We start from the raw sequence: 20678 nt of genomic DNA, 5'->3' as shown, positions 1-20678 counted from the left end.
AGCAATTATTTTCTATCCGATTGCTCTGGCCTTTCATAGTTCATTAATATAAATCACATCAATTGTTTGGTTCCATTCACTTATAGTCTTAAATTGTTTGGGAGAGAGGATAGATAAATAGAACAAAAATTTGTATAAAAATTATTCACTGTGTACGTGGATTTAAAAAAAAGAATATTTTCTGAAAGAGAAAATTCCAATTTATTTCAGTAAGACACAAGGAACCAGGAATATGTCTCTGCAGTAGGGCACTTACTTGTCTTACATGCCTGGAAACCTGAAACTATTCTTCACACTGCATACTCTTCTCTCTCAATCTGAGAACGGAAACAAACAAAAAACACATAAGACTTTCAGGGGTCTCAAACTCAATTTACCTGGGGGCCGCAGGAGGCAAAGTCGGGGTGATCCTTGAGTGCAAAGTCAGTAGTAAGCCTTGAACATTGTGGGGTGTGACCCAAACAACTAAAACAAAACAAAACAAAACAAAAAAGAGATTCCTCTAGGGCAGGGCCACAAAATGTTGTACGGAGGGCTGCAAAAGGCCTGCGGGCCGCGAGTTTGAGACCACAATAGGTCATGGGTGAAGAAAATATAGTAACAGCTAAAGGAAAAATAGTGGCCCAACTGGCAATCAATTAAATTAACAGAAGGAATAGATCAAAACCTGTCCTTACTTCTGATCTTTCTTGATTTCAAGGGGGGAATAAATGTTAAAACTTAGTATATACAATTAAAAATTCCTATGTTTTAGGCAACAAACTAGGCATGCTCTATCCATTAATTCTGTCTGAATTCTCATAACAACTCTAGGGATAGATGAAGAAGAAACTTAAACCTACACTTATTTAGTTGAACTCCAAGGACTGATTTAATAGCATCATCAATAAGTTCCTGCTTATGTGGAAAGGACAGAGTAAGGTGGTAGGATGCCTGTTATGCTGGAAAGCACATGAAAACAGCCTAAGAAGGATCCAAACTCTGGCTATGCCAATTCTAATCAAGTGTGTCATTGTAGGAAAGTTAATCTGTCGAAACCTCTATATTCATCTCTGTCCAAACCTCGGAGCTTAAATGGGAATAATATGTTCACAGCATAATGATTTAGTTTAAATGTAGATCAGAGTGACATATAATAATTTTAACACATTTAGAGATTTGGTAATGTAGTGACTAACATAATGAATTGACTCTAATTTATTTATGATTGTCTTCAGAAGGAGGTAATGAAGACAGAATGTCCTCTTTATCCTTAGCACAGGCAAGTGATAGAAAAAGGATTATCCAGAGAGAGCTATTAAGATCATCGCAAATATTTTTAGATGAGCACAATGAAGATTGAAATTCTGCAAATATTACTTAAGTAATGTCAATCTGTGTGTGATGAATGACATGTACGTTTATGTGAAAAACAAGCAGTACTAGCACCTGAATAACACACAGCTGACCCTAGGTTTGATCCTCATCATTATAAATAGTACCTAATACCTCTAGGGGTGATTTCTGAGCACAGTGCCAGTCCTGAGCACCACCTGTGTGATACCCTGCAAAAAAGGGCAAAAGCAGATACAAAAGAACAGTATGTCAAAGAAAAAAGTTAAGTTTATACCTAAAGAAATTGACTTGAACTGAGAGTTAAAATGAGAATTTAGGAATCAGAGATTGTATAGGAAGATGGTACATGCCTTGAACAGTGCTGACCTGCCATTTGACATATGTTGTCTTGTCTCTCCCTGATCCTCTCCAGCAGTGATTCCTTGGCACAGATCTGGGAGTAAGCCCTGAGAACCAGCAGGTATGGCCCACACCCTAAAGAAAAAAGTAAAACTAAAATTATCATATAGAAAGGAAGAAAAAATGAAAAAGCATTTCTAAGAGAAATAGACTTTCACAGCAGCAGGAATTGGTATCTAATTGAAACAATGGATTTCTGCAAATTAAAAGAACGTCTACATCAATCAAAAGAAATTGAGCACAGAAGCATAGGAGACAGACATAGAGACAAAGAGATTTTTCTTACTTAAGCACAGTACCAGACTGATTAAAATATCCACTCGCCATAGCAGTACAACCATGCTGTACAGATATAATAACTGATGGCTCTAAAACACATGTGCCATATTGATGGGCATTTAACCCTTATTATTTTGCTATTATTAAAATTACATGATAATAAAAACTTTCTCATTGAATGTATACAAATTCAACAAGCTTAAAACTTTTTATATGTTAAATACAATGTTAATAGAAGGATCATGACACAAAAATTTCTAATCTGGCTAGAATGTCAAAGCTAACATATATGACCAATATGAATCAGCATATAAAGAATCTTTCAATTGATATATTTTCAGTGCTCAAAGTATTCTGAGTTACCTGAGGGATGCAAAGAGCTTTTTAGAAATTCCATAACTCCAAAAACTAATATAAACATATGCCTAGATATTAGAAGTTGCCAATTACAAAAACATAGAAGCTGCCAATAGAATAATCTTTTATATCTCATAATAGAAATTTTACATGTTAGCTAATATTTGTGATGTTCAACTAGAATTTAAAAAAACAATTTTAATAGCTAAAGGAGGAAATGCTACAGTTTTGACTGTGAGATCAACATGGTGCCAAACTTGAATGATAAAAATGAAAATTTTAGATCCTCTTAAATACTGTCCACATATAACCCTTATTAATTTTTAACATTTATAACATTAAATGACATGACAATAGCAGTAGTAGTAGCTTGTGAATGGGCATATCTAAGCTAGTTTTGCCTTAATATACAGCGATATAAAATAAAAACATGCTTTTCTCGTTAGAGGCAGAGACATAGCTTGTGTGATAAAATACATATCTAGGTCCTGAGTATAACACCCTATACAACATGGTCTCCTAAACATTCCCACATATGCTACTATTGGCCCTCTCACCACTCCAAGGTGTAACCCCTATTTTAAAAAATGCAACAATCCAGTGTATGAATTGCATACATTTTAAACATAGCTGTTTCATTTATTATTCTGTAACTTGAACAATTATCTAATTCCTTACTCTTTCCTTTGTAAAATTAAATTATAATTTTTATCTTATCTGTATATCTGAGAACAAATAACAACTTGTATTTCAGTTGTCTCAATACTTGGATGAGAAAACTATCCCTGAAATGTTAATAATCACTTCCAGGTATCAAATTCCTTATATTAGTGTTTCTAAAACTTAAATATCTATAGTAAATGTCTATCTTGAGGGACAGTATGCCCTGTCCCCCAAGAGCTTGCTGAAAGATTAATGAGATTCATCCCTAAAATAGCTGATTCCAAACTGATGTGGGCCTGAAAATTTATGTTATTAACAAATTTCCTTCTAATAAATGTGACAATGGTTCAAGAAACAAACCTATGGAGTCACTGGATAAGAATATGATGTTAAATCTCAATCATTTCATTGACATTAACTAGTCAGTTTGGGAGGTCTGCAATGGTCTAACTATCAGATATTTTCAGAAACAAATAATTAAGTGCATGTATCTGCAATTAATAATTACTGCATTATAAAACTAATTTTGAGAGCAGAAAACAAGAGCATCAGATTTTTATCTCTAATTATCTTTGAGTGTGGGATTAAATACTTTGCATTGATTTTATTGATTTTATTTATCACACCTTGGGAAGTTATAATTTAACCAATTTTAAACATTGTTACACTGAGATTTTATTAGTTTTGTAAGCAGAAGGGACTTTTAAGAGAACAGATTCTGAAGTCATATCAACTTTATTAGTCAATGGAAATAACTTTTATCCATCTTCTACCATTAAAGTCTCATAACAAGCCAGTTCATACAAAGGTGCCATCTTGGGACACTCATTATGAATTAAGATCTGTGGTACAGTGAGCATACTAAGGAGCTCATTCTAGCACATTCGTAATTACACGATAGAGGACAACTCCCTCCAGACATATAGTCTGTTCAAGATTCATTGAATTCAATTTATTATTCCATTCATTTTAAAACGATTTCATTGTTCTCCCCTTTATTGTGCACCTTATTACTTGGAAATGTCCTTTGAATCTTGAGTATCCTAAGTTTGTATCAAGTCCAAAGCAGTGGGCTACTAATAATATGATGTACCCATTACATCTCCACAAATTGTTACTGATAAAATAAACTATTAAGTGGTGTTTGGCTTTAATGTAAAAACCAGTTGGTTCAGGGCTTCCCTACTGTTTGATTTTGTTTCTTTAAACTATTTCTGGGAATTCAGCTGAGAACATTTTCTACAATCCTTAGCACTGAGTGATTGTAGATATAAAACTCCATGGAAACTAACACATATGGCCAACTTATTTCAAAAGATATTTATTGAGCATTTACTCTGTTCTTATAAGTGCTTTATTCTGTGATGTGTGGTTATTTATGGCCTGGTTTTTAATATACTCACAGTGGGGAGTTATTGCATTATAAACTTTTTCAATGCCATATTTAAAGTAAGTTACAGAGACTATATGGACTTTCGGGGTTCTGGGACATAATATTTGAGGTCATAGCTATGTCAATTTTTATCCCTCCTAACATTGGCCAATTCATTAGCTGTTTCCTTACTAATAAAAGTAGTGACTGTTAGAAATTACTAAATCAAGTAAGATAGAGGCCCTAAAGAAATGAGTTTTATGGGAAGAAATAATGTGATCTAAAAAAGTTACTCTGTCACCTGCTACAAAGTAACTAAAATACATGAAGCCTGGATTTTTGTGGGATCAGTAACCAAGACTTATAAACAAGGACCCCTTTAGAAGAAGGAATATATTAGTATCAATAAATTACTGTGATAAGAACATGAAAGAAGACCACCAGTTTTCTGTCAGTATTCTTTCCCCTTCACCTAGCAACACACTTTATCTACAATAACATTTCCAAATTTAGTTTGGAAAAAAACATATAAACTTTGCAAAAGTAAACAGCATGCATCCCCATTCTTTGATTTTCATATCTTAACTTGTGATGTTGCCCTTACTTTAATGAACAGGGCTTCCTCATCTCTGAAAATGAACCTGTTCTCTTTGACCATCACTCTCTTCCTATTTAAAAAGTCAATTAAACCAGTTCATTATTTTTCTATTTATGCATTTTTGCAACAGTATATGAAAAAACTGGAGAGCTTTAAGTCGTTATGGTTTACTTGTCTTTTCCCCCCAAAAAATTATCCTCACTCCAACTTTTGTACACACTACTCTGTAAACTTGGCTTCTGTGGAACAGTCCCATGATGTTTAGATCAGGTGGCCCTAAATTGACAGCTGCATCGTACAGCTGGTGGGTCCCTCATTTCCATATGGCACAGATATTCCTGTAGACTGTACTGATGCTGTCCCCAGGCACTTCTCCGAGGAGACCAAGGAATGTCAAACACGTGGGATTTATTAAGGATACTTCCTTCTTCTCTTCCCATCACTCCGACTTACATCATAGAGAGTACTGTTCAGGACATCAACTTCACTAGCTCATATGATTCTTATAAATATCAAATGAGTTAGTATATGAAAAGCTTAGTTATGAATTTGCCACTTATTTGCTACTTAGTAATTATAGGTATTATTATTACAGAAGGAAGAGGCATTCTGTGAAACTTTTAAGTGTTTGTGACTCTAAAAGCCACCTTATATCATAAAATATATTAAATGGTACAAAAATATACACATATATAGCACAGATGTAGCCTTGTTATATAGAATTCTGCCTTTAACTGTAGTGGCATTATTTTCCTTGTTTATCTATGACCTTAATTGTAAATGTCCTTCTTTACCATAGGCAGGTGATGTGCTGAATACAAATTTTGTTTTTCAAGCTCTGTATTTTGAGACTGTTGCACAATTTTTTTCTAGGACTTACTGAGACTGCTGACATTTTGTATTATATTCATTGGTGCTCCCATTACCATTTGCCTTACGGAACTATTCAAAACATTCAACAATTTTGACCACTGTCTATGATTTTTATAGGTACTGTAGGCATTTTTTTAAACTCATGGTGGAAAACACATCTTTTGCATTTCTGCAATGGTCCTAATAGCTCTCAGTTGAATAACTGGAGTAGAATATTAGATATGTGTGCTTGGGTTGCTGTGCAATGATTAAACATAAATAGCTGTGATTTTAAAAATGTACCTTTAGCAGCTGGTAGAGTGAGTAAGGTGTTTGTCTTGCAAGTGGTCCACCTAGATTCAACCCCTAGCATCCCAAACAGACCTCAAAGCCTACTAGGAGTAATCTCTGAGTGCAGAGTCAAGAGTCATCCCTGAAAATAACCAGGTGTGACCTCCAAAAAAATTGACCTTTATATGTTTAATACCACAAAAGTTCAGGAGAAAACTTAAGATATTAAAACCTTAACAACAGCTAAAAATAGTAACACTATAAATACAAAATAATTTTTTTCCTATTTCAGAATCTTGACCTTGGTTTAACAATCATATATTTTTTTCTTCACTATTCAAATCTTCTCCCCTGTAATCCTGTAATAGATTTTATTTCAGAAAGATCTCAAACAGATTTTATTAAGACATGACAACTCTGTAGCTAATTTCTACTATGTTATCCAAACTATTGAAAGACCATGTATGAAACGCAAGGTTTTTTTTATAAATTCCATATGTTTACAAGTTATTGAAAATCAATTCACTTTATAATTTTTATGCTTCTGTAGCAAGGCTAAGAACACAGAATGTAAGTAAGAATGTAAGTAAGTAATGTAACTGTAATTTAACACAAAATGTAGTAAGGCTAAGTTAACACAGAATGTTATATTTGAAGTATTAAAATTTAATATTAGCTATTTATACATAGGATACCACTAAAATTTAAGTAGTATTATAATATTGCAAAATGTAAAATTAGATTCAGGAAGTAATATTCACATAAAGTAAAAATATTAAAACACAAAAATGATACAAATGAGAAGATAAAAAATTAGAATTAAACACAAATATTGTAGGGTCACAATAAATCTAAATAAAAATCATATGCTATTTATCATAAATATTTTTAAAGCTTAAGGACATACATTGGAACCAGGATATAGTAGCAGATAATGCTTTCTTGCATTAAAATCAGGTAATGTTGTTCTTGCATGCTACCAATCCGAGTTTTGTCCCTGGCATCCCATATGGTTTCTCGAGCACTGTCAGAAGTGATTCCTTAGCACAGAACCAGGAATAACCACTGAACACTTCTGAGTAGAGACCCCAAAACAAAACAGAACAAAAATTAAGGATACAAAAATATCAAATTTATTTATATAAACATATGTGCTAGTAATACACTAATCCAAATAATGCTACGGTGATTATACTGTGATTTTTAGCACATGCTTTAAGTTAAAAACTAATACATAAAAGAAGTTTTATATATTATTAGACTATTAATTCCTCTATTGAAAAGTTCTACATTTGAAAGCATCTATTAACATAACTTCAATATATAATTAAGGAACAGTAGAAAATTCTCCAAAAGATTATTTTAACACAAGATTATTTAAAATATTAAATTAAAATTTTATTTATTTATTTGTAAATTATTATTTTAAATTATTTATTTATTTGTAAATAATTATTTATGTTGTAAATAATTAAGCTCAATATAATATATGTGTTTTCTTTTTTAATCTGTGTTTTCTTACTACAAAAAGACTCCATGTATTAGCTTGAAAATATATTATATTCTTTTAATTCTTCATAAGACCCAATTTTATTCATCTACCTTTCCAAAGCAAATGAATACAATTTTTACAGTATCAAACATATTATATTGTGACAAATATGCAGTTAGAAAAATAAAATAAAAATATATAAATATGTATATATATTTAGAGACTTACCAACCTACACATAAATAACTCATGATCAAAGAAAAATTGACACTGGAAAGTTAAATTCTTTTAATATAGAGAATAAATTAATGCACACTGAGCTTGTGGGATATAGGTAAAAGATATAATTAATTGCACAACAGTATTATTAAATATTTATTTTGTAAAGTAAAAGTCCAACGCAGACAAAATACAAATTTATATAAAAGAAAGCATAAATTTTAAAGTATAAATTAACAAAATACATAAATAGATACAGCTGATAAGATAATAAATGAAATTATAAAATAGGCAAACATTTGGCAATACTGATTAAAAGAAGAAATATAAGATACAATCACTGTTAGAAATAAAAACAGGTTTGAAAATGATAATGCAGGTGGGTTCATAAAAATTCTGAGAGAATTTTGAATCAGTTATATACTTGATCTATTTAATGGCATAAGACAGATGGGCCAATTAATTCCTAGCAAACTGTAACTTTCCAAAACTGATTTAGGGAGAAGTGAAAAATGTGAATAGCACTGTAGGTCTTAAAATTGTAAAATTAGTAAATTATTATGCTGTATTGCCTCCTAATCAGTAATGAATAATAAACAATTGAAAAGAGACAATAAGGTGTGAGTATAAAATTTACCTGTGAGGTAGGATATATGAACTAGTTATGAAGAGTATTGGATATGACAAAGTGTAGGGAATAACATAGAGATATCCCTAGATTTGAAGGGATATCTTTAATTCAATGTGGTCTCTCATAAAGTTTTTGAAGTAATCTAAAATAATGGGAGAACTTGTGCCAAAAAGGAGATTCTCCAGATAACAAAGTCTTTGAAGAGTGAATGAAAATGTGTTCCAGCAGATGGATTCAGTCTCAAAGGAGCAAATAGGTATTTATGACAGTGAAATAGTAGTTGAAAGTGACATTAGAGAGTAAAAGATGTCATTTTAAATTCAAAATTCTGAAATTATAAGTAAGTTGTGAGAAAATGAACAGCTCTGATCTTCAGGAGTTGTTGGGGAAGTAAGAATCAGGTAAATAGAAATATTAATAATACTATCAATGGAGAATAAGAAATGTGATTTTAATTTATAAAATATATTTTCATGAATTAAAACAGTTTATGTGAGATAGTAAAAATGGGGGGATTAATTTTATTTTAATTTTTAAATTTATATTAATTTTAATTGGATTTTATGGTTTACAATACTTTAACTATACTTAAAGGAAATGCACCACATAATTGACATAGTTGACCATAATACATTTGTTTCTAGATAAGTGAGAGCAAAGTTATTTAAAGAAGAATACAAAAAATTAAAAAGAAAATTAAATAAAAAGTGACAGCCAAATTTGTGAAAATCATTTTATCTCCAATGAGATCATTAGGAAATGTATTTGTTATATAAGGGAGAGCAAAGTTATCAATAAAAGAATAAAAATAAAAATAATAAAGAAAAGAAAGATAATTTAAAAGGAAACAAAAATAAGAAGTACACTGGCAAAAATTGTAAAATTTATTGTATTTTTAATTAAGTCATTAAGACAATGGCAGAAGGTTTAGTTAACTCTTGTTGTTAGCTTTCCATTCTGTTATTTCATTTGTTTCTGAACATTAAGTGACCTCAGATGTACATTGGCATCGAAATTGGTATATTCCTATTGATGACATTATAAAAAAATGAAGTTGCCCAGGAATTCAAATCACTATTACTGCAGATTTTGTTGGGTGTTTTGGGTCTCCTGGAAGAAGGAAGATGCAGGAGGAATCTGGCTACACTTGCTCCAAAAAAGCCCAGGTGATATTAGCCCCAAACCTGCATACCTGAAGTTTGTTCAGATTGGAGTCTCTGAAGAAAATCTTAGAGAAGAGGTGAGTCAGAGCCATATGTAAAGAAGTTATTCTGGGTGATGGAGGCATCAGGCATGGCTTTAGAAAGGCAGGGCTTGGCCTGCTCTCTCCTCCCACGATTGCCAACATTCAGCTCTGTGGCCCATGTACCCATGACTGTTCATGGCTTGGTTTACTTCTTTTTTTTTTTTTTGGCTTTTTTGGGTCACACCCAGCGGTGCTCAGGGATTACTCCTGGCTGTCTGCTCAGAAATAGCTCCTGGCAGGCACGGGGGACCATATGGGACACCGGGATTCGAACCAATGACCTTTGGTCCTGGATCGGCTGCTTGCAAGGCAAACGCCACTGTGCTATCTTCTTATTCTAGAAAAAGAGTGATTCTATGGAGCTGCTTCAGTGTCAATGTGACGTTGTTTACAATACTATTAACAATGGTTCCTCATAAGCATAATTATGCAGCTATACCCATGATCAGTGTACCAATTTCCTTTCCATATAGTGTTACCCCTACCCAGGCAAAATGCTAATCTTATCTGATAGTCATACCAGCCCACTGCTGGGAGGGTTCTGAGATTGGTAATTAAGGTCTGAGGAGGGGTGAAAGAGACATTCAGCAACAAAGTTTCAGCAGGAGAAGCCTCAGGAAGACAGGAAGATGCAGGATGAAGAGATAAGAGATAGTATAGATGCAAGGCAGCTGGAGGAGGCTGCTTAAAAGATTAGCTCAGAAGCCACACATGTTGACTAGGACCTATTATTAATAAAGCTTCATGTCTCCTGACTTCTACTGACTATCTGTGGATCATTTCTTTGCCTTTACCCTGAACCTTTAGACTCTCCGGCTGGAAGGGGGTGCAGACCCCAGCCTGGCCGAGAAAGGCTTCACCATCCAGCTACCATCATCCACATCCATCAAGGGCTTTATATTTAATATTTAATTGAAAAATATATAGTTCATTTTATAGAAGAAACAAGTCTATATTCTAGCTAATCATTTCATGGAGAAGGCTGAAAAAATATTCTCTCTAATGCTATGAGCATAACTCATTTCTTCTGTTTTCAACTGAGCATGGTGATGTTATGATTACTTATGCAATATAATGTTAATATTTATTACTTTTGAAGTGAAACATTTTATTTGGAAGTACTGAGGAAGTGGAGCAAGAGGGTAAGAATGAGAGAGAGAGAGAGAGAGAGAGAGAGAGAGAGAGAGAGAGAGAGAGAGAGAGAGAGAGAGAGAGAGAGAGAGTAAAGAGCAACTCAAGAGAAAGCATAGGCTTCTCCAAAGGTGGAGAAAACTCTAAAACACAGCCTGGCATGTAAATACACTTCTTAGGAGAGGAGATCTAGGCAATATGTGCACAGGCACCATAAACTCAGGCAACACATGTGCCTATTTATGCTTTTGACACATAAATTTATGAACTTCCACTACCATCAATGTGCCAAATGTCATCCACCACTTAATTCCTATCATTAAACAACAGAAAAACAAAATAACTCTAATAAAGAACCTAGTAAACCTATAAATTTTCTAAGATCCTGAGAACTTAGATTATCACCATCCTAAAATCTATAGTTCTATTTTTTTATTTTTGGGGGTTCACCCGGTGATGCTCAGGGGTTACTCTTGGCTAAGAGCACAGAAATTGCTCCCAGCTAGGGACCATATGGGACACCAGGGATCGAACCCAGGTACGTCCTGGATTTGACTGCCTGCAAGGCAAATGCCCAACCACTGTGCTATCACTCTGGCCACCTATTTTTTCTTTTTAATATAATATATTTGTTCTGGAATATGACACCTGTCCATATTTCTCTTAAAAATAGACATCAATATATAGAGTATGTTCCTAAATAGAGTTATATTATTAATAAATGAATTGGTAGTCAGTTTTATCATTGTATGAACCTCATAACTGGAGTTGTACATGTTTATGATGTATAGTCTGCATCAGATGCAAGCTATATATAAGGAACACCAGCCTATATGTAGTTGCTCATTATCCAAAGTGCCATTATTTGTCAAGTTATTATAGCTGTCTTGGACAAAATTTTGGAAAATGGGCAATATTTCTGAGAGTTGATAGAAAAATAGTATAATCATGTACTGCACAATGGCATTTAAGTCAATGGTAGGGCACATAAAATATTGAATATATGTATATATCATTGGCTTGTAGTAGGATATGATATCTATGTTTTTGTAATTAAACTTTATGACATTCAAGCCACAACAAAATCACCTAATTACACATTTATTAGTAAGCATACTACCTGTGACAAATGACTATATTAACTGCTTTCCTCATTTGGTATATTCCTCCAAAGAAACTGACTTGGAATTAAAATTATTTGTCTTGATCTGTTAAGTATAGATATGGGCAGTGAAATTCCAGAATCATGATATCCCCTACAAAAAAGCCTTAATAATGAAAATATGTTAAGTTTTGAATATATATGACATTTTCATAATTTTTAAAATAGTTTACAGTCATGTTGTGTCAATATAAATATCTTTTTTTTTGGTGCACCGTTCCCGGAGGTACTGCAATACCGGGTCAATGCGTGGAGCGGACGGAGCAAGCTCCTCTTCAGACACCCAGCTCCAAAAATCAATTTAAAATATTGTCCTCAGATAGAGGACGTATCAGATATTAAACTGATAAGAACAGATATTATACTTGATCTTAGCCAAAAGGCCGAGAAGCGATATATAAATATCTTAAGCATCTTCTTGGGAACCAACAAGATTAATTTTGACTAAAAGTGAATATAAATGGTGCTTTTCTAGAACAGAACAACTAGTAATGGATAAATAATGAAAAATAACGAAAAAGGTGAGTTTTTATCTAATACATATATATGACTATGTTATATAGTCATATATTCATTCCTTATTTAGAAAATGAAAGGCAAAAATCAAACCAAATATGTCTAATTCTTTATTTTTATATATTAATTATTAATATTTTCATGAGATAATTAATATTTTTGTAGGGTTATCTGGGATTAGGGGGTTGCAGGCTAACAATGGTGTTTTAATTTTTTTGGTTCTAAGAATTTTCATTTTTAAATGAGCTGCTTTTGGAATAAAATTACAAAGGGAGATTCTCATTAAAGAATGATCTTTCAAAGGCTTTAAAAGACTATATTGTTCTTTTGCATGAGTTAAATGAATTCTTACAGAAGCTGCTCTTTGTAAGAATAAAAACAGCAGCTGAAAACATTACTTAGCTTTCTATAATAACAGTATTATAATTCATCTACTTATTAAATTACCCATTTTTGATCCACAACAGGCCATGCCTGATTGGCATCATCTAATTAGATATTGAAGCCTTAACCTGACAGTTTCAATGTCCTGATATTATAAAAACACAAATAGCACCAGTAGTACCGAAGATGATTCATATATGTAGTTGTAGTCTTTATTAGAGTTCCTCAAATGATTTTATTAAATGTATGCTTTTAAAAATTTTGTGTCGTCATTTAATTGGAAACATTATCCAGTTTCTATTTCCATTATATAGTAAATTGTTAGTCTTGGTGGAGTTTTTGATGGTGTTTATTGGTAGAGTGAGACTTTTTTCCAAATACATTTGTATGTCTATACAATTTTTAGATCCACAAATGTGTTTCTTATAGCAGTTTTTTTTAAATTGATGTATTTCTTTCTCTAGAACATATTTCCCCTCTTACTTTTGTCTAAGATGAGAAAAGCACTTAGGAGTTTAATAAAGTAGTAGTTTTGAGTGTAGATAAAATGGAAGATGACATTTCAATAGATGTCATTTCAATTATCTGTTCTTCTATTCCATGTCCATTATTATATGACTACTGGAGATCTGGAACATTCTGCTTGTGGTCTTAAAGTTATTTAAAAATAGTACAATTGTAGAGCTTACTTATACTAACTGTCATGGGGAAATCATGTGGTGATTATTGTTTCTTATGTTGGTGGGACACTGACAACAAAACATTTAACAATTACAAAACATTTGATATTTGACAATTGAAAAAAAAATTTGATCAGAGTAGGACCACAGAAATGGAACATAAGTCTATGAGATAGTAACTGATTTATTTGCCTGGAGGTTTTTTGTCCCTGAAATTTGTTAATTGTGCAATCTTATTCTCTCACTGGGATCTATATAATTCTTAAAAATATGTCCAGTAGGCTTTTTATGTTCTTCAAATAATTGAGTCAGATCAAAAGAACACTCCCCTCCCATATCTCAAACACATGCCTCTTGTTGAAATCTAAAAGAATCATCACTCACCTTCGTGAAAATTATAGAGAATGAGGAAATGTTAATTGATTTATAATTATGTGTTTAGATTTGGTAACAGTTACTCAGCATCCCCATAAAATGAAGTAAATTTCAGCTTTCCAATTTCATCATCACCCACAGTTAAATATCAAGGGGCTAAACATTGCTTTTCAAGTACCTTGAAGCTGCTGCTGCTGCCTTGAAACTTTAATGTATGTGAGCGTCTGGATACCTCATTCCTATCATCCAAGACTTTCTTCATTAAAGCAGACCTCTGCTTTCTCTGGTAGTTTGCACCTTCATAAATTAAAGAGACCCAATTTGCTGCAAATCCTTCTTTTAGCTAACCGGTTGCTCCATGATTCCGTGTAAAGCAGCTCTTCTTACAGATTTCTTACAAATCTTGTCATGGACAAATGAAGGGGTTGAGTTGTTAGTTTCGTTTCATTTTGGTGAAGATCACAAATGTGGAGAATTTGGGCTAAAGGATGACTTTTTCATGAGTCTGTTAGTTCCATTTTTATATGAAACTTCTTCACTAGAAGAATCATTTCGAATGTTTTCCTAGGTGTATAATCCCTAGTGTTATTGAAAGAATTAATTATCTGATTTCTGCCCATTTTACCTCATCCTGTTCTGCTCTTTTTCAGTGACTGATAATAGGAAAAGGCATACCTATTCATAACTTGGATGTCATCACTGTGAATATTTATGAAATTAAAACAAAAGGAATCAAGTTCATACAATCTATAAACATAGTTAATTTTAGCTATTAAATGAAGAAAAGAAATAACTGCTTTAAGAATGATAGGTATAAGGAAAAAAGAGAAGTATGCTCTCCATCTGTGAAATGGTCTTTGTAATGTAAGTATTCTCCCCATGGAGTTTTCCAGGAGGTATATTTGGGAGAAGTTATTTTGGTTTGCAAGACAGCATGTTTTAAGGGTATAATTTCACTCTTCATAGCTCTCTTATTTCTCCCTATCTCTATCATGTCAATCTCTTTCATCTATATATACACCCACCACCAAAGAACTAATATGCCTCTGTCACAATCCATTAGAAACTCACTTCCCTTTAGATCATGCTCTGTATTTTTGCTATGGTAAGTTCAGTTCTGAACTCATAGTTCAAGAGTTTTGTTATAATTCGATTTTATTTTCTTTCTGTTTTTTCTATTCCACATATGTGTGAGAGAATCCAGCATTGATCTATTTCTGACATTTTACTTTTTACTTAGCATGACTTTACTGGTTTCATTCGTATTTTGTAAAAAGGACTTCATTTTTCATTTTTCTTATACTTAAATAATCTTCCATCTATGCATATATAATGATTTTTATCCACTCTTCTTTTAGGTACTCAAATTGTTTCCAGATATTGAGTGCTATTTATGCTATGCTGCAATTGCTGGATCTTATTGTAGATTTCTAAAAAAATTTTTAAATTGTATTGTTCATGTATATGGGTGACTATATGCCTTTTTCTCCATATTAGCATCTTTGTTTCTGATATTTCTGATTAAGAATATTCTCATAAGTGTGAAGAGATGTCTCATTGTCATCTTACATGAATTTCCCTGTTAAAAAAAGATGATGACATTTTTGAAGAAGTGTTATCTGAATATTATAAGTGCTTTATGTATCTTGGAATTAACAGTCAAATGCATTGTGTATGCATATTTTATCCAATTAAGAGGAATATATTTTATTGTAATAATAGTTTTTTCATTGTGTCGATGTTTGATTTTATGTCATTATGTTAGTTTATTTTTATTTGCGTTCCTTCCTGATTTTGTTGAATACTTGAGTACATTCCTGAATCACCACGAGTGTTTTTCCTATGTCTTATTTTCAACTATTATAATTTTGGTATCACATTTGATCTTAAATTCAGTTTGATTTAACTTTCATGCATGTTGGTTTTGACTTTCTATTATGTAAAGACCTAACTCAAAATTATCAAGTCTGTTTCACTGATTCATTTTGAATTTTCATTCCAAAGCAATTGTTCTTAAAATTCTGTGCTGTAGTTTGAGGTTGGAAGCATAATGTCTCTCTCCATATTTTAGGATTTTTTCCTCAGGATCTTGATTCCTTTGGTCAGAGGCATTCTAGGCAAACACTATACTATGTACTGTATGCTGTACTATCTCACCATTTCCTATTCTCTTTCTTTTGTGATACAAAAGTCCTCTTACTAGTTTTGTATATATTTTTTCCAAGATATAATATTCCTTTTACTATATTAAAATCACTTTTTAGGTATATACTTTTTTAGTGTAAGTTTCTGTTTCTAATTTTAATATTAATATTGTCATGGTAATCACTTAATTTAATTTTAAACTACATCTTTATATTTTATTTGCAGATTTTGGAAAGCACTCGGTAGTGTTTTGCGTATTTATTCTAACTCAGATGATCAAAACTTATTTGATATACTGTCGCTTTTAAAAATTCATTTAGCTCCCTCTTAGATATCTATCTTCTTTAAGATGATGAATTGAAAGAAAGTGACCCCTAATTTATTGAGGATACTACCACCCACCGGATCATTCTAGCATCCCACACAGGGCAGTTCAATCCACTTTGAAAAGCATTATATAAACTGATAATCTTTCTTCTTTTAAAATAAAGTATTTGGCTCTTTTATATTTAATGTACTTTTTGTTGCTATTATTGTGTTTATCTTGCTATTTGTTTCCTATATCAGAATTTCTTTTGTGCCTTCTCTATTTTTCTCTTTTGTGCCTTCTTTATTTTCCTCTTTTGTGCCTTCTTTATTTTCTCATCTGTGTTATTTTTTTAAAAACTTAAAAAAGCATAAATGCCACAGTTTACAAAGTTCTTCTTAATACAGTTGTTTCAGGCAATCTATGTTTCAACATCAATCCCACCACCAATGCAACCTTCTAATATTAATGTCCTTAATTTTCTACTGCCTTAATTTCCTAAGCCTGTTCTCTTGGAATTTGTGAAAAAATTTGCTTTACATTGATAGTTACAGCAAAATCACAAATAAATTATCAGTAAATATATAAGTACATTTGTGATCATCATTATCCTTCTAAATTGTGCTATGAAAGTCATTGAGGATTTGCTGATCACTTTGTTTTGAATTGAACCTTCTGTGCTAATCTGTTTTCTCTCATTGAACTTCGTGATCTTCTATGCAACTTTTCCCATAAAATTTTCTGTGCTCCTACTGGTTTATCAATACTGTGAAATTTGGAGATGTTCTGTGGCCAAGTTTGTGGCCCACACGCATGTGGAGCTAAACCATTTATGTATTTGAGGATGTTGTATATGGCTGGAGGCTTCTACGCCTGTCAGGAAGGAGAGCATTCCAGTGCCCTTTCTGAAAAAGCTAGAGCTTTCAGACCTCTGCTCTACAATGGGACTACTGTGACAATTTGGCGGGATTGGAAGTTTGATCTCTATTCTGTTAGTTGTATATGCTACATTATATGCTGTTATCTCCTCGTTTGACTTTTGGGAAAGTCAAGGACACAGCTAGCAGTGATCAGGGCTTACATTAACCCTGGGTTCAGGGATCAGTCCTGATTTTACTCATGGAGTACATATCTGGTGCCAAAAGAAAATATCAGTGTCAGATAGGAGTAAGTAAAATGACTTACTCTCTGTATATGTTTCCCTTGCATTGGTGGAGTATTTTTTACTTTAAACATATATGGCATAACTCCATAATAAATTGTTCTATGCCACATTTGACATTTTAGTTTTCATTTATATATTTTATATTTACATACAAATCATAATTGGAACTCCTCATTATTTCTCAGGCAATCTTGGCTTTCATATTTGTATTTTGCCATTGGAAATAAATTATTTGGCACTTTTAAAATTAATTTTAAAATTAATTAATATATAATTAAAAATGTATTGGGCCCAGAGCCATAGCACAGCTAGCAGGCCATTTACTTTGCACATGACCAACCTGGGACTGACCCAGGTGTGATCCCTGGCATCCTGTAAGTTTCCTTCAGCCTGTCAGATGTTATTTCTTAGTACAGAGCCAGGAGTAACCCCTGAATATGAGTGTGGCCCAAAACAAACAAACAAACAAACAAAAACTTATTGTTAGCTGTCCAGTTCCATCTTCCCCTATCCCCAGCCTACATCTATAGCAGACAAATTTCTTCTCTCTCCTTTTCTTCCTTTTAGGCACTGTGGTTAGCAATATTGTTATTGAAGGGGTACCATGCATATCATTTTACTTTTTATGTTTTTCACATAGGAAAATGTCTCCAGTGAGTGTATTATTGAAAAATATTTTTCAGTATATCAATTTTAAATTGACAGAAAAAACCAACCCTTTAGTTTTTTGTTGTTTATTGATTTTTTTGGGAACTTAGCTACAAATTTATTTTAGTTTAAATCTTGATAGTATTTCATTCTTCTTTTGACATTTTAGATTATCTGTTCATGGTCTGTAGCTGCTTAAGAATATTGATTTAGGGGCCGGTGAGGTGGCACTAGAGGTAAGGTGTCTGCCTTGCAAGCACTAGCCAAGGAAAGGACCGCGGTTCTATCCTCCAGCATCCTATATGGTCCCCCCAAGCCAGGGGCAATTTCTGAGCATTTAGCCCCTGAGCACCAAACGGATGTGGCCTGAAAAACCAAAAAAAATAATATTGATTTAGTTTAAGTTTGTTGTTAGTGTTGTTGGTGTTTATTTTTATTTATTTATTTATTCATTTATTGCACCTATCTTGATTGAGAGTTGCTGACTTTGATAAATTGACAAAAAATTACCTCCATTCTCAGTAGATCTGGAACTCTCCATATAAATGGATTAGAATCTATGTTCACTCTTCTCAAAAGCTGGTTGTACAAATGATTATTTCCTATTTCTGGATATCCCAATTCATTGGATGTGTGTGAACTATATTTTTTGTTCTTTTGAAAATCAACCTTTAATGTGGAAGTCAGTGCTATTCTTCGTTTAGATAGACCATGTAAGCAGCACAGGCAGATGAGACATCCTTTGGTGAGAAAATACAATGAAAGACTCAGGAGGCACAGTTTAATTCTCAGTTGAAAACAGTGTTATGTTTGAATCTTTTACTATGTGGGACAGAATAATGTCTCAGTCAAGCTACAGAGTTGTAATAAATAATAAATTATTTAAATCAAATATGATGGATTTGACAACTAGAAGAGATATGTTTTTATTACAAAAACATGAAATTGGAATTGTTGCTCTAGGACTGGACCAATAGCACAGAAGTAGGGCTTTCTTTGGCTTGCATGCAACTGGCTCGAGTTCTATCCCTGGTCCCCTGAGCATCACCAGGATTTATCCTTCAGCATAGAATTAAATTAAATTAAAAATTTCATATTCTTAAATTCTAAATTCTAAAATTCTGTATTTTATATTCTAAAATTCTAACTTCTAAAATTCTAAATTTCATATTCTAAAATTCTATGTTCTATATTTTAATATTCTAAATTCTAAATTCTAAAATTCTAAATTCCATATGCTAAAATTTTAAATTCTAACTTCTAAAACTCTATATTCTATATTCTAAAATTCTACATTCTAAATTCTAAATTCTATATTCTAAACTCTAAATTCTAAAATTCTAAATTCCATATTCTAAAATTCTAAATTCTCTAATTCTAAAATCTATATTCTAGAATTCTTATTTCTATATTCTAAAATCTAAGATTCTACATTCTAAAAAGTAAATTATGAATTCGATTCTAAATTTCGATAAAAAAATTTGATTTCTAAACTCGAAAATTCTAAATTCTAGAGTCTAAACATCTAAATTCTATCATTCTAAATTCTAAGATTCTACATTACTTGTGCTTGTGGGGGTGCAAGGGTTGGCATCTGCCTGGCCAATGCCAGCCAGGACAGACTGTGGTTTCATGACCCTGCATCCCATTTGGTTCCCAAAACAAGGAACAATTTCTGAGTCCATAGCCAGGTGAAACCTGCTGTGGCCCAAAATACATAAAGGAAACACAAAAACTCATAAATAATGAAATAAAATTTTAAATTGATAAATCTCTACATTTTATTCTAAAATTCTAACATTCTAAATTCTGAATTCCAAAATTCTTAATTCTGTATTCTAAATTCTATATTCTAAAATTCTAATTTTTAAATTATAAAATTCTAATTCCTATATTCTAAAATTCTAAATTCTATATCATAAAATTTTAGATTCTAAACTAAATTCTAAATTCTACAATTCTAAGTTCTATATTCTAAAAAATCTTAAATCTTTACTCTAAAATATAAGATTCTACATTCTAAAAAGTAAATTTATATTCGATTCTAAAATTCTATAATTCAAAATGTGAATTCAAAACATGAAAATTCTAAACTTTATATTCTAAAATTCTGAATTTTAAATTCTAAAATTCATAATTCTATATTTTAAACTTCTAAATTCTTAATTCTTAAATTCTAATTTCCATATTCTAAAATTTTAAATTCTAAATTTCTAAATTCTAAATTCTAAAATTCTATATTCTATATTCAAAAATTCTAACTTTTAAAATTCTAAATTCTCAAATCTAAATTCTAAAATTCTCAAATCTAAATTCTAAAATTCTAAATTTTAAATTCTAAAATTCTAAATTTCATATTCTAAAATTCGAAATTCTAAATTTTAAAATTCTATATTCTATATTCTAAAATTCTAACTTCTAAAATTCTAAT

At 31.9% G+C, this 20678-nt stretch overlaps 1 non-coding gene across 1 annotated transcript; it reads right to left on the bottom strand.

Moving 5' to 3' along the window:
• Positions 1–12231: 12231 nt before the first annotated feature.
• LOC126000009 (U2 spliceosomal RNA) lies at positions 12232–12422 on the bottom strand. The gene has a single exon (XR_007492415.1). It is a non-coding gene; the product is annotated as a U2 spliceosomal RNA (small nuclear RNA).
• Between the last annotated feature and the right edge of the window lie 8256 nt (positions 12423–20678).

Source organism: Suncus etruscus, chromosome X (assembly GCF_024139225.1).
Source record: "Suncus etruscus isolate mSunEtr1 chromosome X, mSunEtr1.pri.cur, whole genome shotgun sequence".
In the NCBI taxonomy this organism is placed as follows: domain Eukaryota; kingdom Metazoa; phylum Chordata; class Mammalia; order Eulipotyphla; family Soricidae; genus Suncus; species Suncus etruscus.
This window is presented reverse-complemented; position numbering and strand designations above follow the sequence as displayed.